This window comes from Rutidosis leptorrhynchoides, chromosome 11 (genome assembly GCF_046630445.1).
Source record: "Rutidosis leptorrhynchoides isolate AG116_Rl617_1_P2 chromosome 11, CSIRO_AGI_Rlap_v1, whole genome shotgun sequence".
NCBI lineage: Eukaryota > Viridiplantae > Streptophyta > Magnoliopsida > Asterales > Asteraceae > Rutidosis > Rutidosis leptorrhynchoides.
The window spans coordinates 96,399,617-96,422,773 of record NC_092343.1 but is presented as its reverse complement, the minus strand read 5'-3'; positions in this window follow the sequence as shown (position 1 = coordinate 96,422,773).

Sequence of the window (23,157 nt, the reverse complement as noted above, 5' to 3'; positions counted from 1 at the left end):
CCCAATAGATCTATCTTTAGGATTCGCGTCAATTAGGGTGTATGTTCCCTAATTCTTAGATTACCAGACTTAATAAAAAGGGGCATATTCGGTTTAATAATTCAAGTCAAGCCATAGTGTACCACAATCCTAATGCTCGAGTCTAATATGTAAAAGTTAACAAAAGTTAATTTGACTCAAAATGATTTCCAAAATTTATACATGATTATTATATAGTTTAGATATCGTCATTTTATATTTTTAAATATTTTAAAAGATTTATTAGAGTAAATAACATAATTCATTTGTTAATAAAATTTTATATTACAATTTATATATAATAAATTATACTTATATATATATTAGGTATAAAATTTATAAAGTTTATAAAGATAATATGATGGGTATTATTAACGTAATTATATTACACGTAGTAAAATATCTTTGTATTACATATTTATTTGATAAAATAACATTGATAATAATAATAATAAATAAAAGTCATATTATTTTGTAATAGTAATTATTATTATTTAATTAATAAAAATCAATATTTATATTTACTAAAAATGATATTATAATAAAATGATAATTCTAATTATGACGTCTTTAATATTTACTATACTTTTTATTATTAACTTTAAAATACTAATTTTTATTTAAAATGATAATAATAATGATATTTTATAATAACAATGACATTTCTATAAAAATGATAATTTTGATAAAATGATAGTTTTAATGCTAACGATACTTTTAATAATACTAGTAATGATAAAAATAAAAAGAACGATAATTTTATCTAAATCATTATCTTACAATATTTAAATTTCATTATGATACTCATACTCATTATTTCCTAATTAATTTGTTAAAGGTTCCTAAATCGTCTTTTATATCGCGTTCATTTTAATGAATATAATAATAATCATATTAGTTAAATATTACTGTTACTAGTTTTAATTATAATACTAATAATAATTATTATGATAATGATAATACTAATAATCTATTTTAATGATAATAATAATAATAATAATACTAAGTATAACTTTTAATAATAATAAGTGATAGTAATAAAATAACAATTTTTAAGGATAATACTTTTTATAGATAATAATAATAATAATAATAATAATAATAATGATAATAATAATAATAATAATAATAATAATAAAATAAAAATTAGAACGACGATAATGACGACGATAATAATAATCATTTTTATAGAACTTCAAATGACTATAACTTCCAATCCGTTCATCGGAACGATTCGACATCTAAAGGAAAAGTTATTAATTTTTCGCTAGCTTTCCAATGACATGCATATCTTATACCTTATCTTGACTGTAGGCGTAACTAATTCAAGATTTAACATAACCTATCTAAGGGCAATATCAAAAGTATAAGCATGCATAATCCTATTTTCTCGAGCACTACTAAGGGATACACTATTAATAAATAAAAATTAATTTACGAGTACTCACTTATCAATATTGAGATTCAATATTGCAGGAAAAGTACGTAGAAGCAACGGAGATGATAAACACTAGATTGACCTCACGAGCATACCCCCGAACATTACCCATATCCTCCATAGCTATAACCCATAATTTCCTTATCTCTATCCCTCTCACAAAACTTGTCTTGAAATGACCCGCTCATGACCTCATCGTAATATTTTATGTATAATACTACTAATAACACTTCCTAATAATGCTACTATCAATAATAAAATTAATAATAATAATTTTAATATTAATAGTAATTTTAATATTAATAATAATAATTACAATAGATATATATATGTGTGTATGTTACGAGATGCAGAAGGGAAAGAAATGATCCACCAAAACTGAATTTCGTTTGATTTAAAGCATTTGAAGCCACCTACCACCCCATGATCGAAATAATTGAGTGCCGACACTTCTTATCCTTTTCATTACACAATACGTAATACTTATATGTAATTTAATATTTATTATATTAAATCTTTAGAATTAATTAAATATTATATTATATTTACGCTCATGGTAAAAATATAATTTTTACCAAAATGACACGGTCGTGGTCTCACGACTCATGTACCACTTTCGGTTTTTCGAGCGCACTTTCGTACGCTTAGAAAACTAGCCTTTTACGTTATGTGACGTGTACCTTTTACAAAAATTAAACTTTCTCATCAATAATTTACCTCTATAAAAATGTAACTTATAAAATCGAGCGTTGTGGTCATTTCCTTCTATAAATCAAAGTCTCGTTGTTTGTCAAAATATTTTATTTTTAAATTAAACGTTTTGTGTCATGTACCTTTACTAATAACTAGATCTAAATTATTTAAAACTAACCCACTCAAAGTGTAACTTAATCTTTTGAGTGTTTTGATCATTTTCTTTTATAAATCATAAACTCGTTATTTATCAAAGTCCATCTATTAATATTAGTTTAAAATCAAAACGTTCTATGATTAATTATAATCCATCACTTTATAAAATATATTTATTTTTATTTAAAACTATAAACTTGTACATATCGTATATAATGGAAATATTAATGTAATAAAATATTAATTAAATTTCTCAATACTAATAATAGTTCAAAGTTTATTTAAAATCCGTTTAGAAAATCTTTTAACATGTAACGTTCACACTTTAAAACTTAAGTCGATATAATTCATTTATGAGCCATCATTTAACTTAATTTCCTTATCTTTCTTAATATATCTTAATATCTAACGAATCAAATGATCAGGTTCTATTATATCGAAAACATTTTCGCATGTTTGAAAGTAAATCAATCTAATATTATAAAATTCAATTCTCCACCAACTTTTGTCTAATCCTCAATAATAATACTTTTGTCCTTACACGTAATCACTTTACTAAATCTTCTGAATACCATTAAAAAGTAAAGGTTTCCTAATTCAAAGTGGACCTCATAACAAAGACTCGTAATCATAATTCAATGTATCTGATAATTCAATCATTTGATTACATGAATATAGTTTCAAAGCTTTCGAGACTCAACATTACAGATTTTTACTTATCGTGTCGGATATATATAAAGATCAAAGTTTAAATTTGTTTGGAAATTTCCGGGTCATCACAGTTAGAGAATCGTGTTAGGATTCTAATTGTGAGTCGCCTTGGAATTGGCAAATCAAGGAGTCTTCGGGTCATTAAACTCATGGGAGTGGGACCCATATGATGATGTTTACGATAGTGTGTTAGCATGTTGTGGATTATGGGGTAACATTCCTAACGGAATATCCCTTGTAGAGGTGGATGTGTCGATGTGCGAAAGGGTGTAAGACTTGGTGTTTTCAAGCATCTTTTTAGTGCTAGATGAAAGATTTCATTAGGCTATATCATTTGGCCTTGTGAAATTTGCGGGTAGCGTGTGATCACTAGGAACCTTCGATAAGACAATAAACCGTAAGGTTTATCGGGTAGGTATGACTTCGGGTCATTATTGTGGAGAGATGGGCGATATCGGGTGTATGGAACCCAAAGGTCGAGTTTCTAGGATTCGGCAGATTGTGGAGGGAGTTTGCATGACACGGCGTCAGGTGCCTTCTTATAACTGCTAGTGTAATGTTCAACTCCGATGATGGTGTGATCACTTTGTGCTTAGGGTGCCGGTGAGATACCTTTGGAAGCATCGGAGATTATGATAATGATCGACGGGTGACAGTAATTTGACGGTTGCGAAATTCGAAGTTTAAGAGCATTGTGGTAAATACTTCTTATGAAGTGACGGATGAGCAAATCTTGTTGCTCTTAAGTGATAGACGGGTGAAGATGACCGGTGAACCGGTGATGGACTTAATGGTCGGTTAGGCAAAAGGTTATGATGAAGTGCTGATATTGCGATCAATGCAATTATTGTGTCGGATTGGTCACTTTTCTCCAGGAGAGTGAGCAATTGTTGATAAAGGTTCGTGCGTAGAAGGTCGGGTGATCTCGACTGAGATGAACGACTGATTTAAGCGGAGTGGCATATGCCTGGTCATAGAGGTGTATGTAGGACCTTGGTGGAGTTCGCTTTGCGAATGATAAAGGGCTGTTAGTTGTGAATTGTGTTATGAAGGTGCGGGGTTATCGTGTGTACGACATCTCAAGTGATTGTGTATGACGGCTCTGAGAGCCTAATGTGAGTTTGCAGTGATTTGGTGTGTATGACCAATGATGAGAATGGTCACGTGTTTCGTGGAATGGTATTTCCGCAGGATATTATTATCTAGGCGGTGAGAATATGGAGCTGAAACCTTAGTGGGGAATTTTTACTATCGTATGAGGAAGCTCAGGTGGTGTTAGACCAAGTGAAGTGTAAGACTTCTTAGGTAAGGTAGTCGTGTAGTACCAGAGTGCGGCATGAGACCAAATGTGAAGTTTGAGATCTCGGAGTGAGAGAATGTAACTGTCATTTCGGGTGCTCTCGTAGTGAAAAATCTGGGTTGTTGTGAAACTTGGATAGTATAATAAAATGGGAACGAGTTTGATATCACGGTGAATACTGTATTTTTCCTGTTGAGAAACGTGATCGTGGAAATTATCAGTGGATTATTCCACTTTATGACGGATTGTGAGGCGGAGGGTGTTGGTTCTGACTGTCTCCCGTAGAGACACGTAGATGTTGTTTGTTTGTGAGAGTGTGTACCCTAGTGTTGTGACCCGTAGGTTGCATTAAAATGCCAAGGCCATCCTTAACGGACGGTCTAGGTAGGAAGGTTCACCCGGCGTTGGTAAATATTCTGTGAGTCATGTGGCGAATTGCGGAAATTTCGTGATGATAATTCGCCCTTGACGGGATTCTAGTGTACGATTAGTCTCCATGCTAGTACTAGGAAGCCGTCTTGTGTGGTTGTGTGGTAGGGTTTAGGGGAGGAACCCTGCATCGAGTGTTGATGTTTGCTCAGCACGTGGTGTATTATTGTCGTCCTGGATTAATCCAGTGACAGATGGTCGTGTGCGGATCGATTGATTGGGAAGTGGTGCTTCTAAAGTGATTATTTTGGGGTATCGAAATTTCTTCGTTGAAGGAATGACCTGTTGGGTAGTACGTCTATGAACCGTTGGAGTACGGAGTTTTAAGGGAGCATGAATCATTCTCGATTTGGATTAATGCAAGACATGGTTCATGACGTAGTGGTTTTAGTAGATTGCATTGAGTGATATGGTTATGGATGTAGCTTGTGGCGAGTTGTGGCCGAGGGAACTTGAAGGGATATGTGGTGTTGTTCGTATTTTCCTAAATGGAAATTCTGGACGTTTAGTGTATGGTACGAGTTTAGATACTCGGTGTAGGAGCAAACGATTGCGGTTGTTTTGTCTCGTGGGTTGATTATCCAATATCGTAGAAAATGACGGAGTGATAAGGCCATTGGAAGAATATTATGAAGTTTTCACGGTGTATTTCTGAGTGAGTGATGGAAGTTTTGGTTGAATGGAAGTGTGAAGTACGGTTGTTGCTTTATGATGCGTTAGTGTACGAAGCAAGAAATTCGAATGCGTGATTACTACATGTGTGACTCCGCATAGGAAGCAGAAATGTTCGAGTGAGAAGTTCTTGACTTCTAGCGTAGGTGCGTGCGGATCACGAGGACGTGATCCAATTTAAGTGGGGGAGAGTTATAACACCCCGTTTTTCAGTTACGTGTTATTTCGAGCGACATTCGAAATACGAGGCGTGTAAGCGTATATTTGGATCCCAAATAAAGTTTGAGTTTGAAATACCCCAGGTAAAATGTTCCCCGTAGCATGATATTGTCCGCTTTGCAGAGATAGGGACGTACCCTTGTCTCCCCCGTAGCATTATTATGTAATTATATAATATAAATACATATCAGTATATAAATTATGTATCAATTTGTGATAAAAAGATATATTAATGTATTTATATATAAAAATATAATATATGTTACAATTATAAATAATCATATGTATTAATTTGTACATTTTAAATTTATATAATATAATTCCATTTAAATCAAAATTTTAATGTAATTAACATTATTAAATATTATAATTTTTAAATACTCATAAACCAAACTAATATACTACACTATAATACTTTCATGTTCATAGTCTTTTATAACATAACAATTAACCCTAACCAAAATTTTATTAACCATCTTTAAAAAAAATTAAGTCTTTATATCATATTATCTATATCAATATCACAATATTAACATATTTATACATATAATTATATATATAAGTAATCGAAATCCAAATTATAATAATTCATACCCTTAATAAGAGCGAGAAAACGAATAAAGGATTGAATATGTGTCGGGTTTAGGTCACGTCCAAAGTAATACACAAAAGGCGAGCAGCAATACTTTTAATGGCCCAACTAATCATCAGACTCCCCAGATCATACCAGGCCCATGTTGCATTTAAAAGCCCAAGAGTAGTCCGATCCAAAAGCAATTGGATTTGGTCTGGTAATCTTTCGAACGGCAATAGAATTGGAAACAGGAAACAATAGCAATCATTATCATCTTTCATATTCACATCATCATAATACCATCGGTATCATCATATAGTCACTATCATAACATCTCCAACATCATCATCGTTCATAACATCATCATCATATTCGTTTGCAGTTTCCTCATCATCATCTTAAACTCACCTCCTCATCATCATTAAACATTTTATATTCATCATTAACATAAACATAAAATCATAATCAAAATATATGCGTATCATCAATCGTCATTTCATCCTCTTCTTCGCATTTAATTTCCATAGAAACAGAAAGCGTTATGCAGCAGCAAAAAGGGTTTGTGGGTTTGTTTGTTCAAGATGTTTTTTTCTTATCGGTCCAGTAACATAACAATGTCACGGGCTAATTAGCAACAATTTAGGAATTCTATTTAATTTGATACAATGTAAAAATTGAGCGGCCAAAGAAAGATATAGTGAAGTAGAACCCACACTTTTTCTTGGATATCCCATCTGTTCCCATAATTCACGACTGGTTCATTGTGGTTTAACATTGACTGGAAAGAAAATAATAAGAAACAGAAACGGAATTGTTTTATCATCATCATGCATCTTTTTCACATCATCATCTCTGGTCCACAGTATCATCGTTTATAATCATCATATATCAAAGTTTCGTTTCCATGTATATATAAAAAAAGATGACGCGTATTTATGTTTGTCAAATCAACCCACTTACCCTTTCCACTCACTACATGTGAAAATATTATTATAGGAGCACCCATCTATGAATCACTATGATGTATTACTATTTCCTTTGTCTGCCACTTCCTCCACCAATACTCAAAAGTGACTCTTTATATTGGTTGAACCGAAAAAGAAAAGTGATGCAGCAGTAAAAACGGTTTTGTGGTAATAGATGATGATATTTGGCGAGTAAGAGCAGCAACCAAAGTGGGTTCGTGTATGGGGTTTGCTATGGGTGGGTTTGGTTTGGTTTTCGAACAAATATAAAGAAACTAAAGATGGTGTATGGTGGTTTCATCGGTTAAAGAAATAGAGAATAGAAGTGGAATGATGGAATGGTGGTTCTTGAACAACAAAGAAGAAGTAGAGAAGGGATTTCAAGGATGGTGTGCGGGTTTAGAGTGTTGTAGTTTGTTCTTGTTAAGAGAAAAATGATGTGGGTGTGTGTTGGCCATCATATAAAAGAATATAATCATAAGAGTTTAAGTGGGTTAAAGGTGATGAAGTGAAATTGGTTGTTGTGATTCTAAGTGATGATTAATCGGTTGTTAATGATTGTTGTGGTGGTCTAGTAGTGAGGAAGTGTAGGGTTCACTAAGAAGAACAAGAAAGGAAGACACAGGTTGGTGAGTGGTTGTAGTTTTTGGTTTCCGGGTATGAGTGCGTATATAAAATTAATGAGATAATCAAACAAGCATAGTAAACTCAATTAACATTCAATTAAGCACAGTAGTTGTATTCCTGGTAGTGATGTTTTTGTTCTTGGACACACATATACATATAATAATAAATAATGTAATAATATAATACTAGTTAATTTACTCACAATCATGTAATTGCAAGGAACGTGCAATGAACAATAAAGAAAAGTTTAGCCGCCTCTACCCACAGTTTCTTCGAAGTGGTATATGGTACTCCGTTGTAATTTAGTGGCGGATAAAAGTCTTTAGAAAAATCCCAAATTTTTAAATTAAACGTCTTTATTTATTTTGGTCATTATGGTATAGAATTCAGTCACTAACTTTTAAATAAAAATTACATTAATTATTCACTCCCAACCCTAAGTAAAATATAAAAAGTTTTAAAATTCAACAAGTAGTTTCTAAATATATTTTAAATAAGCCTATAATTTATATAACTCATTTTAGGATCTCCGTTTATTTTAAAATAATATAAGTTCTTTTTTAACTCGTTTACTATCAATCGAACGACACTTGAGCGTTACCGTCGTTTACAAAATAAATTCGAAACCAAATATATATATTCAATATACTTTATATATATATATATATATATATAGATATATTTTTAAATAATAATTATTATAATATCCTATTTTTATTTTATTAATTTTTAATAACAACAACATATAATACTTCAAATTATATTTCGAATTATTATTTATATATACATACACACATATCTATTTACAATTAATTGTTCATGAATCGTCGAAGGCAGTTGAAGGGTAAATGAATGAAATAAAATGGTTCAAAAATTTTGAGACTCAACTTTACAGACTTTGCTTATTCTGTCGAAACCGTATAAAGATTAAGTTCAAATTGGATCGGAAATCTCCGGGTCATCACAGTGTTGGAGAGGGGAACGAAGCATGCCTTATAAGGGTGTGGAGACCTTTCCTAGCATGACGCGTTTTGGGACCACAAGCGCAGCAGATCCCATGAGAACTCTGCAGTTAAGCGTGCTCAGGCGAGAACACTACCAGGATGGGTGACCTCATGGGAAAGTGCTCGTCGTGTTTGGTCGCCAAGAAAAATCCGTGAGCAACCTACGGGGGAGACAAGGGTACGTCCCTATCTCTGCAAAGCGGACAATATCATGCTACGGGGAACATTTTACCTGGGGTGTTTCAGATGGTATCAGAGCGGTGGTCTTAGCGAACCAGGTCTTGCATTAGTGTGTCTAACTGATAGTTGTTTAGATGCATTAGTGGGTCTGGACTTTGACCGTGTCTGCATGTCAAAAGTTTTGCTTATCATTTCGTGTCGAAAATTATTTGCTTATCATTCTTAAAATCTAGACACGTCTTACTGCATTTAATGCATCGATAGTGTATAGACAAAATTCATATCTTAGCGTATCTGTTACTGTATACTTTTCCTGACAGCTTCCGTAGATTCCTCCGTAACTTATGAGATTTTAGTATTATATATGCATATATTTAAATTAGGTATTGCAGGGTACTAATCTACATCCTATAATCTATTTTTTGTCAAAAATCCTTCATCTGATCGTACGAGATGAATCCCTCAACCAGTTCGAATTCCTCGGATTCTGACAGCTATTCCGATATGGAGTTTCACCTAAGCTCCGAAAGCAGTGTCACCAGAATGAATCAACCAATCAGCCATCCCCAATTCATCTGATGGGTTCGTAGTCAATTTAATCAATGAAGACGAGAAGAAGGCGATCCTTTTCACCAACCGAATTCACCTCTTGGCGGTGAACCTGAAGCACTTACCGGTGAACCTGTTCGAGCTACTATTTTCTCACTCATTTTCCGAATACCTAGTCACGATTATATTCTATCTAAAATTCTAGATCTTATTCATACGCTCGTTTCGACCGACAATCATCCCGGAATAATAGAAGAAGTCAACGAACTTCGCGCTCGAGAAATCAATTTGGAGAGTGTGGTGCAAAACCTACCAGCTTCACCAACAGCACCGGCAACATCCGCAGCACAAGTCTCAACACTACACGCCTCAAACTCACAGTCTGTATCTCCAGCATAATCATCATACTACATGATGTCATACATCGATTATCTTCGTTCTACATGATATTCTACATCATCTATCTTCGTACGACATGACGATTATGTAATCTCTAATGTTCTAGAGATTATATATTCTTGTTTTAACGATAAATCAAATGAGATTAATATTATATTAACTCATTAAATCCATGATTACATCTGAAGAAAAATATATATGGAAGTATATTTTCATAAAGATGGTAATTAAAAATTCTTTTGTACAAACTGTTAATGGTGAAAATATTTTAACGGGTAGGTAATACCCGAGGAATATTTAGATTTCACATTAATAAGTTACATTGTACGTTATTCGAATCTGATTCAACAGTCATTTACCATCCCACTTACATCCACAGATATACTAATCCGTTCACTGCAGAATAACCATTTTCATCCAATTTCATATTTGGATTTTGATTTATCAGAATTCAACAAGTGGCATAATGAAGAAAACATTTGACAAAATAAAATTTGTTAGAAACAAACAAATTAACTATAAGAAATTTTGTTAAGAATCCACGCTAACTGTTCCTAGCTAATTGCTCCTAGCTAACTGATTACATTTTATTTATCGCAATTTAATTATCGCAATTTACATTCTCGCAAATTTTATTTATTATCATTTAATTTCTGTTGTTTACTTTACGCATTTAATTTATCATCAATTAATTTCTGTTATTTATTTTATGCACTTTAAATATCGGGACACGTATACAAGGTTTTGACATATCATATCGACCCATATATATATATTATTTGGAATAACCATAGACACTCTATATGCAGTAATGTGGGAGTTAGCTATACAGGGTTGAGGTTGATTCTACAATAATATATATAGTTTGAGTTGTGATCGAGTCTGAGACGAATACGGGTCACGACACGTATTAATTAATTCGAATATTATATATTAAACTATATATGAATTATTGGACTGTCAACTGTGGACTATCGACCGTAGACTAATAACATTGGACAATTAAAATGAATTAAAATATTGACTATAACATATGAAACTAAACAATTCTTCAAGTTGCCACTTGATTTCATCTTAAACCTCATTTGTATCTTGACAATTACAATCCGCGTTCAAACCTTTCATGATTCTTGAAAACACCTCAATCGAGAGGATGAACCAACCGCACTTCATCTATGGAAGAAAAGATTGATGCATATAGTTATGCACCTGAAAACACTCAGAACCTGAGTAAACGATTAACACGTATCTATGCTAATTACTTTAGTGTTATTATTACCCAAAAATAACTTGGTAATTCCCTTCAAAGTAGCAAATTTTGTCACAGCTCCAGCAAGTCAACTTCGAATTTTCGTTCTAAACAACCTTATTAACACTTTGATATATATGTGTGCTCTTTTATTGTTACCGGGGAACCTTTCATATTCTACCATATTACCAGCAGACATACCGACAACCTCGTTGTTTATTGGTTTAAATTTCTCCGATAAATCATTATATTTATTCATTGAAACCCTATCATATACTCATCCGCATCTTGTAACAAGAACTGCCATACCAATTACCGAGAATCAACAATCAGTACTTTGAAGACTCACAGCATATCTACATCAACAGTTAAATGTATCACATTTATCTCTTAAGAATTATGATCTTTCATTCTGAAATTATGAAAAGCACTCAGTCTACAAATCAATACTCTGAATGTTGAAAAAGCTGAATGAAGTAGCAGAAACCGTAGACAACTGAAAACGACCTTAATCATCAGAAGCTTGATGATAAGGAATAGTATGTTGGAAAAAGCTCAGAAAAATTGGGACTGGAAAACGGATTGAGCTAATCACTAAGGAGAACTAAGGACAAATACAAGAACCACACCCTATATTCAAAGAATCCAGGTAATTCTGGATCCGTTGAAATCTTTAGTGAATATCTTGCTTCTGACACCAAACTCTTGCGGACAAATTTTCTTCACCATCCTTCGATATTAGAAATTCCAAGATATCATCGTATCTTTCATTATAAATATCCTCCATATTTCTGAAGATATCTTCATAACTATTCTTATCCGATATCATTAATCTCTTACTATCAGTGTTACATCATATAGAAACTGTTAGTTTCTATATTCTGTAAACTTTCAAGCTTAAAATATGAATGTTATTGAAGTAATGTTGGGAACTGATGCATGAGTTAGTATAATATAATGACACTTGATCAACGTGATTATATTACAGTAAGTCATGCTGAGTTTCTAAATGGAACATGATGATTCACAGATTATAACGTCATCATGTGTCATGTTACATAACTCTTTCATTCTACTTAACTCCTGAACAAATCAAGAAAATGTATTCTTGATGGTTCTATCTTCCGTGATGTTGATAAATTTGAAAATCAAATTGTGCAGACACGTTCCTTCCTGCTTAGAACATTATAATCATTCGAAATTCTATATCTACAAATTATAGACCATTATTCGCTTGACTTGAAGTCGGGAAGAGAAAACAAAAGCATAGATCTTTGAAATATAAGGGAGAATATAAGGCCCGATAACAACACATAAATTACAAACCGTGTATATCAATGTTTATCGCAACATAAAGACACGGGAGAATTAAAAACATTATAATCCCAAGGGCGAAGTAGAAGAAAGCAGATTCCTCTGGTGGAAGTTGGAAAAGGAGAATGATTGTTGCGATAGTAAGGATGAGGACAAGGATCAGAACTGGATTAAGCATTTTCAGAATCTTTTGGATGCATGAAACAAGAAGGAAAGTATAAAAATGGTGAAAATAATGGAACGGAAAAAGTTTAATTTATAATGGAAATATCAGACAGAGTAATCGATGCAGATTACCGTATTTAATTATAGAGATCTTAATTTCCTTATTCGCCGAAGAAATCAAATCTTTTAGATTTCTAAGATTTTCTATAAATCCCTTGAATTCCAGAATTCAACCCTCTACGTCAAAAGCTATGACGCACCATATCTTCTAAATTCAACCATGACTAGTCAAAAGTTATGATGAAACTTGTCTTTCTCATTTCACTATTTTATGACAACTTCATTCGTACGCTTCACATAATCGAATCATTTTATTCATATTAATCAATAATGATAAAACTCTATTTATCAACTCATATTCGTCATGAAAACATTTTTATTGTTAGCCATGACCATCTCACTCAAATTTCAGGACGAAATTTCTTTAACGGGTAGGTACTGTGATGACCCGGAGATTTCCGACCCAATTTAAACTTAATCTTTATACGGTTTCGAGAATAAGCAAAGTCTGTAAAGTTGAGTCTCAAAATTTTTGAACCATTTTATTTCATTCATTTACCCTTCAACTGCCTTCGACGATTCATGAACAATTAATTGTAAATAGATATGTGTGTATGTATATATAAATAATAATTCGAAATATAATTTGAAGTATTATATGTTGTTGTTATTAAAAATTAATAAAATAAAAATAGGATATTATAATAATTATTATTTAAAAATATATATATATATATATATATATATATATATATATATATATATATATATATATATATATATATATATATATATATATATAAAGTATATTGAATATATATATTTGGTTTCGAATTTATTTTGTAAACGAAGGTAACGCTCAAGTGTCGTTCGATTGATAGTAAACGAGTTAAAAAGGAACTTATATTATTTTAAAATAAACGGAGATCCTAAAATGAGTTATATAAATTATAGGCTTATTTAAAATATATTTAGAAACTCTTGTTGAATTTTAAAACTTTTTATATTTTACTTAGGGTTGGGAGTGAATAATTAATGTAATTTTTATTTAAAAGTTAGTGACTGAATTCTATACCATAATGACCAAAATAAATAAAGACGTTTAATTTAAAAATTTGGGATTTTTCTAAAGACTTTTATCCGCCACTAAATTACAACGGAGTATGATATACCACTTCGAAGAAACTATGGGTAGAGGCGGCTAAACTTTTCTTTATTGTTCATTGCACGTTCCTTGCAATTACATGATTGTGAGTAAATTAACTAGTATTATATTATTACATTATTTATTATTATATGTATATGTGTGTCCAAGAACAAAAACATCACTACCAGGAATACAACTACTGTGCTTAATTGAATGTTAATTGAGTTTACTATGCTTGTTTGATTATCTCATTAATTTTATATACACACTCATACCCGGAAACCAAAAACTACAACCACTCACCAACCTGTGTCTTCCTTTCTTGTTCATCTTAGTGAACCCTACACTTCCTCACTACTAGACCACCACAACAATCATTAACAACCGATTAATCATCACTTAGAATCACAACAACCAATTTCACTTCATCACCTTTAACCCACTTAAACTCTTATGATTATATTCTTTTATATGATGGCCAACACACACCCACATCATTTTTCTCTTAACAAGAACAAACTACAACACTCTAAACCCGCACACCATCCTTGAAATCCCTTCTCTACTTCTTCTTTGTTGTTCAAGAACCACCATTCCATCATTCCACTTCTATTCTCTATTTCTTTAACCGATGAAACCACCATACACCATCTTTAGTTTCTTTATATTTGTTCGAAAACCAAACCAAACCCACCCATAGCAAACCCCATACACGAACCCACTTTGGTTGCTGCTCTTACTCGCCGAATATCATCATCTATTACCACAAAACCGTTTTTACTGCTGCATCACTTTTCTTTTTCGGTTCAACCAATATAAAGAGTCACTTTTGAGTATTGGTGGAGGAAGTGGCAGACAAAGGAAATAGTAATACATCATAGTGATTCATAGATGGGTGCTCCTATAATAATATTTTCACATGTAGTGAGTGGAAAGGGTAAGTGGGTTGATTTAACAAACATAAATACGCGTCATCTTTTTTTATATATACATGGAAACGAAACTTTGATATATGATGATTATAAATGATGATACTATGGACCAGAGATGATGATGTGAAAAAGATGCATTATGATGATAAAACAATTCCGTTTCTGTTTCTTATTATTTTCTTTCCAGTCGATGTTAAACCACAATGAACCAGTCGTGAATTATGGGAACAGATGGGATATCCAAGAAAAAGTGTGGGTTCTAGTTCACTATATCTTTCTTTGGCCGCTCAATTTTTACATTGTATCAAATTAAATAGAATTCCTAAATTGTTGCTAATTAGCCCGTGACATTGTTATGTTACTGGACCGATAAAAAAAAACATCTTGAACAAACAAACCCACAAACCCTTTTTGCTGCTGCATAACGCTTTCTGTTTCTATGGAAATTAAATGCGAAGAAGAGGATGAAATGACGATTGATGATACGCATATATTTTGATTATGATTTTATGTTTATGTTAATGATGAAGATAAAACGTTTAATGATGATGAGGAGGTGAGTTTAAGATGATGATAAGGAAACTGCAAACGAATATGATGATGATGTTATGAACGATGATGATATTGGAGATGTTATGATAGTGACTATATGATGATACCGATGGTATTATGATGATGTGAATATGAAAGATGATGATGATTGCTATTGTTTCCTGTTTCCAATTCTATTGCCGTTCGAAAGATTACTAGACCAAATCCAATTGCTTTTGGATCGGACTACTCTTGGGCTTTTAAATGCAACATGGGCCTGGTATGATCTTGGGAGTCTGATGATTAGTTGGGCCATTAAAAGTATTGCTGCTCGCCTTTTATGTATTACTTTGGACGTGACCTAAACCCGACACATATTCAATCCTTTATTCGATTTCTCGCTCTTATTAAGGGTATGAATTATTATAATTTGGATTTCGATTACTTATATATATAATTATATGTATAAATATGTTAATATTGTGATATTGATATAGATAATATGATATAAAGACTTAATTTTTTTTAAAGATGGTTAATAAAATTTTGGTTAGGGTTAATTGTTATGTTATAAAAGACTATGAACATGAAAGTATTATAGTGTAGTATATTAGTTTGGTTTATGAGTATTTAAAAATTATAATATTTAATAATGTTAATTACATTAAAATTTTGATTTAAATGGAATTATATTATATAAATTTAAAATGTACAAATTAATACATATGATTATTTATAATTGTAACATATATTATATTTTTATATATAAATACATTAATATATCTTTTTATCACAAATTGATACATAATTTATATACTGATATGTATTTATATTATATAATTACATAATAATGCTACGGGGGAGACAAGGGTACGTCCCTATCTCTGCAAAGCGGACAATATCATGCTACGGGGAACATTTTACCTGGGGTATTTCAAACTCAAACTTTATTTGGGATCCAAATATACGCTTACACGCCTCGTATTTCGAATGTCGCTCGAAATAACACGTAACTGAAAAACAGGGTGTTATAACTCTCCCCCACTTAAATTGGATCACGTCCTCGTGATCCGCACGCACCTACGCTAGAAGTCAAGAACTTCTCACTCAAACATTTCCGCTTCCTATGCGGAGTCACACATGTAGTAATCACGCATTCGAATTTCTTGCTTCGTACACTAACGCATCATAAAGCAACAACCATACTTCACACTTCCATTCAACCAAAACTTCCATCACTCACTCAGAAATACACCGTGAAAACTTCATAATATTCTTCCAATGGCCTTATCACTCCGTCATTTTCTACGATATTGGATAATCAACCCACGAGACAAAACAACCGCAATCGTTTGCTCCTACACCGAGTATCTAAACTCGTACCATACACTTAACGTCCAGAATTTCCATTTAGGAAAATACGAACAACACCACATATCCCTTCAAGTTCCCTCGTCCACAACTCGCCACAAGCTACATCCATAACCATATCACTCAATGCAATCTACTAAAACCACTACGTCATGAACCATGTCTTGCATTAATCCAAATCGAGAATGATTCATGCTCCCTTAAAACTCCGTAGTCCAACGGTTCATAGGCGTACAACCCAACAGGTCATTCCTTCAACGAAGAAATTTCGATACCCCAAAATAATCACTTTAGGAGCACCAATTCCCAATCAATCGATCCGCACACGACCATCCGTCACTGGATTAATCCAGGACGACAATAATACACCACGTGCTGAGCAAACATCAACACTCGATGCAGGGTTCCTCCCCTAAACCCTACCACACAACCACACAAGACGGCTTCCTAGTACTAGCATGGAGACATCTATCACATAATATCAAACGCGTTAAGAGATTAATATATCACATAATATTCACATGTTAAAAATATATAGTTTCCAACAAAATTTGTTAAGCAATCATTTTTCAAGTAAACACGGTCGAAGTCAAGACTCATTAATGCATCCTAACAAACTCGATAAGACACACTAATGCAAAATTCTGGTTCTCTAAGACCAACGCTCGGATACCAACTGAAATGTCCCGTTCTTATTGATTAAAAACGTTCCATATTAATTGATTTCGTTGCGAGGTTTTGACCTCTATATGAGACGTTTTTCAAAGACTGCATTCATTTTAAAACAAACCATAACCTTTATTTCATCAATAAAGGTTTAAAAAGTTTTACGTAGATTATCAAATAATGATAATCTAAAATATCCCGTTTACACACGACCATTACATAATGGTTTACAATACAAATATGTTACAACAAAATAAGTTTCTTGAATGCAGTTTTTACACAATATCATACAAGCATGGACTCCAAATCTCGTCCTTATTTAAGTATGCGACAGCGGAAGCTCTTAATAATCACCTGAGAATAAACATGCTTAAAACGTCAACAAAAATGTTGGTGAGTTATAGGTTTAACCTATATATATCAAATCATAATAATAGACCACAAGATTTCATATTTCAATACACATCCCATACATAGAGATAAAAATCATTCATATAGTGAACACCTGGTAACCGACATTAACAAGATGCATATATAAGAATATCCCCATCATTCCGGGACACCCTTCGGATATGATATAAATTTCAAAGTACTAAAGCATCCGGTACTTTGGATGGGGTTTGTTAGGCCCAATAGATCTATCTTTAGGATTCGCATCAATTAGGGTGTCTGTTCCCTAATTCTTAGATTACCAGACTTAATAAAAAGGGGCATATTCGATTTCGATAATTCAACCACAGAATGTAGTTTCACGTACTTGTGTCTATTTTGTAAATCATTTATAAAACCTGCATGTATTCTCATCCCAAAAATATTAGATTTTAAAAGTGGGACTATAACTCACTTTCACAGATTTTTACTTCGTCGGGAAGTAAGACTTGGCCACTGGTTGATTCACGAACCTATAACAATATATACATATATATCAAAGTATGTTCAAAATATATTTACAACACTTTTAATATATTTTGATGTTTTAAGTTTATTAAGTCAGCTGTCCTCGTTAGTAACCTACAACTAGTTGTCCACAGTTAGATGTACAGAAATAAATCGATAAATATTATCTTGAATCAATCCATGACCCAGTGTATACGTATCTCAGTATTGATCACAACTCAAACTATATATATTTTGGAATCAACCTCAACCCTGTATAGCTAACTCCAACATTCACATATAGAGTGTCTATGGTTGTTCCGAAATATATATAGATGTGTCGACATGATAGGTCGAAACATTGTATACGTGTCTATGGTATCTCAAGATTACATAATATACAATACAAGTTGATTAAGTTATGGTTGGAATAGATTTGTTACCAATTTTCACGTAGCTAAAATGAGAAAAATTATCCAATCTTGTTTTACCCATAACTTCTTCATTTTAAATCCGTTTTGAGTGAATCAAATTGCTATGGTTTCATATTGAACTCTATTTTATGAATCTAAACAGAAAAAGTATAGGTTTATTGTCAGAAAAATAAGTTACAAGTCGTTTTTGTAAAGGTAGTCATTTCAGTCGAAAGAACGACGTCTAGATGACCATTTTAGAAAACATACTTCCACTTTGAGTTTAACCATAATTTTTGGATATAGTTTCATGTTCATAATAAAAATAATTTTCTCAGAATAACAACTTTTAAATCAAAGTTTATCATAGTTTTTAATTAACTAACCCAAAACAGCCCGCGGTGTTACTACGACGGCGTAAATCCGGTTTTACGGTGTTTTTCGTGTCTCCAGGTTTTAAATCATTAAGTTAGCATATCATATAGATATAGAACATGTGTTTAGTTAATTTTAAAAGTCAAGTTAGAAGGATTAACTTTTGTTTGCGAACAAGTTTAGAATTAACTAAACTATGTTCTAGTGATTACAAGTTTAAACCTTCGAATAAGATAGCTTTATATGTATGAATCAAATGATGTTATGAACATCATTACTACCTTAAGTTCCTTGGATAAATCTACTGGAAAAGAGAAAAATGGATCTAGCTTCAACGGATCCTTGGATGGCTTGAAGTTCTTGAAGCAGAATCATGACACGAAAACAAGTTCAAGTAAGATCATCGCTTGAAATAAGATTGTTATAGTTATAGAAATTGAACCAAAGTTTGAATATTATTATTACCTTGTATTAGAATAATAACCTACTGTAAGAAACAAAGATTTCTTGAGGTTGGATGATCACCTTACAAGATTGGAAGTGAGCTAGCAAACTTGAAAGTATTCTTGATTTTATGTAACTAGAACTTGTAGACTATATGAAGAACACTTAGAACTTGAAGATAGAACTTGAGAGAGATCAATTAGATAAAGAAAATTGAAGAATGAAAGTGTTTGTAGGTGTTTTTGGTCGTTGGTGTATGGATTAGATATAAAGGATATGTAATTTTGTTTTCATGTAAATAAGTCATGAATGATTACTCATATTTTTGTAATTTTGTGAGATATTTCATGCTAGTTGCCAAATGATGGTTCCCACATGTGTTAGGTGACTCACATAGGCTGCTAAGAGCTGATCATTGGAGTGTATATACCAATAGTACATACATCTAAAAGCTGTGTATTGTACGAGTACGAATACGGGTGCATACGAGTAGAATTGTTGATGAAACTGAACGAGGATGTAATTGTAAGCATTTTTGTTAAGTAGAAGTATTTTGATAAGTGTATTGAAGTCTTTCAAAAGTGTATAAATACATATTAAAACACTACATGTATATACATTTTAACTGAGTCGTTAAGTCATCGTTAGTCGTTACATGTAAGTGTTGTTTTGAAACCTTTAGGTTAACGATCTTGTTAAATGTTGTTAACCCAATGTTTATAATATCAAATGAGATTTTAAATTATTATATTATCATGATATTATCATGTATGAATATCTCTTAATATGATATATATACATTAAATGTCTTTACAACGATAATCGTTACATATATGTCTCGTTTAAAAATCATTAAGTTAGTAGTCTTGTTTTTACATATGTAGTTCATTGTTAATATACTTAATGATATGTTTACTTATCATAGTATCATGTTAACTATATATATATCCATATATATGTCATCATATAGTTTTTACAAGTTTTAACGTTCGTGAATCACCGGTTACTTGGGTGGTCAATTGTCTATATGAAACATATTTCAATTAATCAAGTCTTAACAAATTTGATTGCTTAACATGTTGGAAACATTTAATCATGTAAATATCAATCTCAATTAATATATATAAACATGGAAAAGTTCGGGTCACTACAGTACCTACCCGTTAAATAAATTTCGTCCCGAAATTTTAAGCTGTTGAAGGTGTTGACGAATCTTCTGGAAATAGATGCGGGTATTTCTTCTTCATCTGATCTTCACGCTCCCAGGTGAACTCGGGTCCTCTACGAGCATTCCATCGAACCTTAACAATTGGTATCTTGTTTTGCTTAAGTCATTTAACCTCACGATCCATTATTTCGACGGGTTCTTCGATGAATTGAAGTTTTTCGTTGATTTGGATTTCATCTAACGGAATAGTGAGATCTTCTTTAGCAAAACATTTCTTCAAATTCGAGACGTGGAAAGTGTTATGTACAGCCGCGAGTTGTTGAGGTAACTCAAGTCGGTAAGCTACTGGTCCGACACGATCAATAATCTTGAATGGTCCAATATACCTTGGATTTAATTTCCCTCGTTTACCAAATCGAACAACGCCTTTCCAAGGTGCAACTTTAAGCATGACCATCTCTCCAATTTCAAATTCTATATCTTTTCTTTTAATGTCAGCGTAGCTCTTTTGTCGACTTTGGGCGGTTTTCAACCGTTGTTGAATTTGGATGATCTTCTCGGTAGTTTCTTGTATAATCTCCGGACCCGTAATCTGTCTATCCCCCACTTCACTCCAAAAAATCGGAGACCTGCACTTTCTACCATAAAGTGCTTCAAAGGGCGCCATCTCAATGCTTGAATGGTAGCTGTTGTTGTAGGAAAATTCTGCTAACGGTAGATGTCGATCCCAACTGTTTCCGAAATCAATAACACATGCTCGTAGCATGTCTTCAAGCGTTTGTATCGTCCTTTCGCTCTGCCCATCAGTTTGTGGATGATAGGCAGTACTCATGTCTAGACGAGTTCCTAATGCTTGCTGTAATGTCTGCCAGAATCTTGAAATAAATCTACCTTCCCAATCAGAGATAATAGAGATTGGTATTCCATGTCTGGAGACGACTTCCTTCAAATACAGTCGTGCTAACTTCTCCATCTTGTCATCTTCTCTTATTGGCAGGAAGTGTGCTGATTTGGTGAGACGATCAACTATTACCCAAATAGTATCAAAGCCACTTGCAGTCCTTGGCAATTTAGTGATGAAATCCATGGTAATGTTTTCCCATTTCCATTCCGGGATTTCGGGTTGTTGAAGTAGACCTGATGGTTTCTGATGCTCAGCTTTGACCTTAGAACACGTCAAACATCCTCCTACGTATTTAGCAACATCGGCTTTCATACCCGGCCACCAAAAATGTTTCTTGAGATCCTTGTACATCTTCCCCGTTCCAGGATGTATTAAGTATCTGGTTTTATGAGCTTCTCTAAGTACCATTTCTCTCATATCTCCAAATTTTGGTACCCAAATCCTTTTAGCCCTATACCGGGTTCCGTCTTCCCGAATATTAAGATGCTTCTCCGATCCTTTGGGTATTTCATCCTTTAAATTTCCCTCTTTTAAAACTCCTTGTTACGCCTCCTTTATTTGAGTAGTAAGGTTATTATGAATCATTATATTCATAGATTTTACTCGAATGGGTTCTCTGTCCTTCCTGCTCAAGGCATCGGCTACCACATTTGCCTTCCCCGGGTGGTAACGAATCTCAAAGTCGTAATCATTCAATAATTCAATCCACCTAAGCTGCCTCATATTCAGTTGTTTCTGATTAAATATGTGTTGAAGACTTTTGTGGTCAGTATATATAATACTTTTGACCCCATATAAGTAGTGCCTCCAAGTCTTTAATGCAAAAACAACCGTGCCTAATTCCAAATCATGCGTCGTATAATTTTGTTCGTGAATCTTCAATTGTCTAGACGCATAAGCAATAACCTTCGTTCGTTGCATTAATACACAACCGAGACCTTGCTTTGATGCGTCACAATAAATCACAAAATCATCATTCCCTTCAGGCAATGACAATATAGGTGCCGTAGTTAGCTTTTTCTTCAATAACTGAAACGCTTTCTCTTGTTCATCATTCCATTCAAATTTCTTCCCTTTATGCGTTAATGCAGTCAAGGGTTTTGCTATTCTGGAAAAGTCTTGGATGAACCTTCTGTAGTAACCAGCTAGTCCTAAAAACTGGCGTATGTGTTTCGGAGTTTTCGGGGTTTCCCACTTTTCAACAGTTTCTATCTTTGCCGGATCCACCTTAATACCTTCTTTGTTCACTATGTGACCGAGGAATTGAACTTCTTCCAACCAAAATGCACACTTTGAAAACTTAGCGTACAATTCTTCCTTCCTCAATACTTCTAACACCTTTCTCAAATGTTCACCGTGTTCTTGGTCATTCTTTGAGTAAATAAGTATGTCATCAATGAAAACAATGACAAACTTGTCAAGGTATGGTCCACACACTCAGTTCATAAGGTCCATGAACACAGCTGGTGCATTAGTTAAACCAAACGGCATGACCATAAACTCGTAATGACCGTAACGTGTTCTGAAAGCAGTCTTTGGAATATCATCTTCTTTCACCCGCATTTGATGATACCCGGAACGTAAGTCAATCTTTGAATAAACAGACGA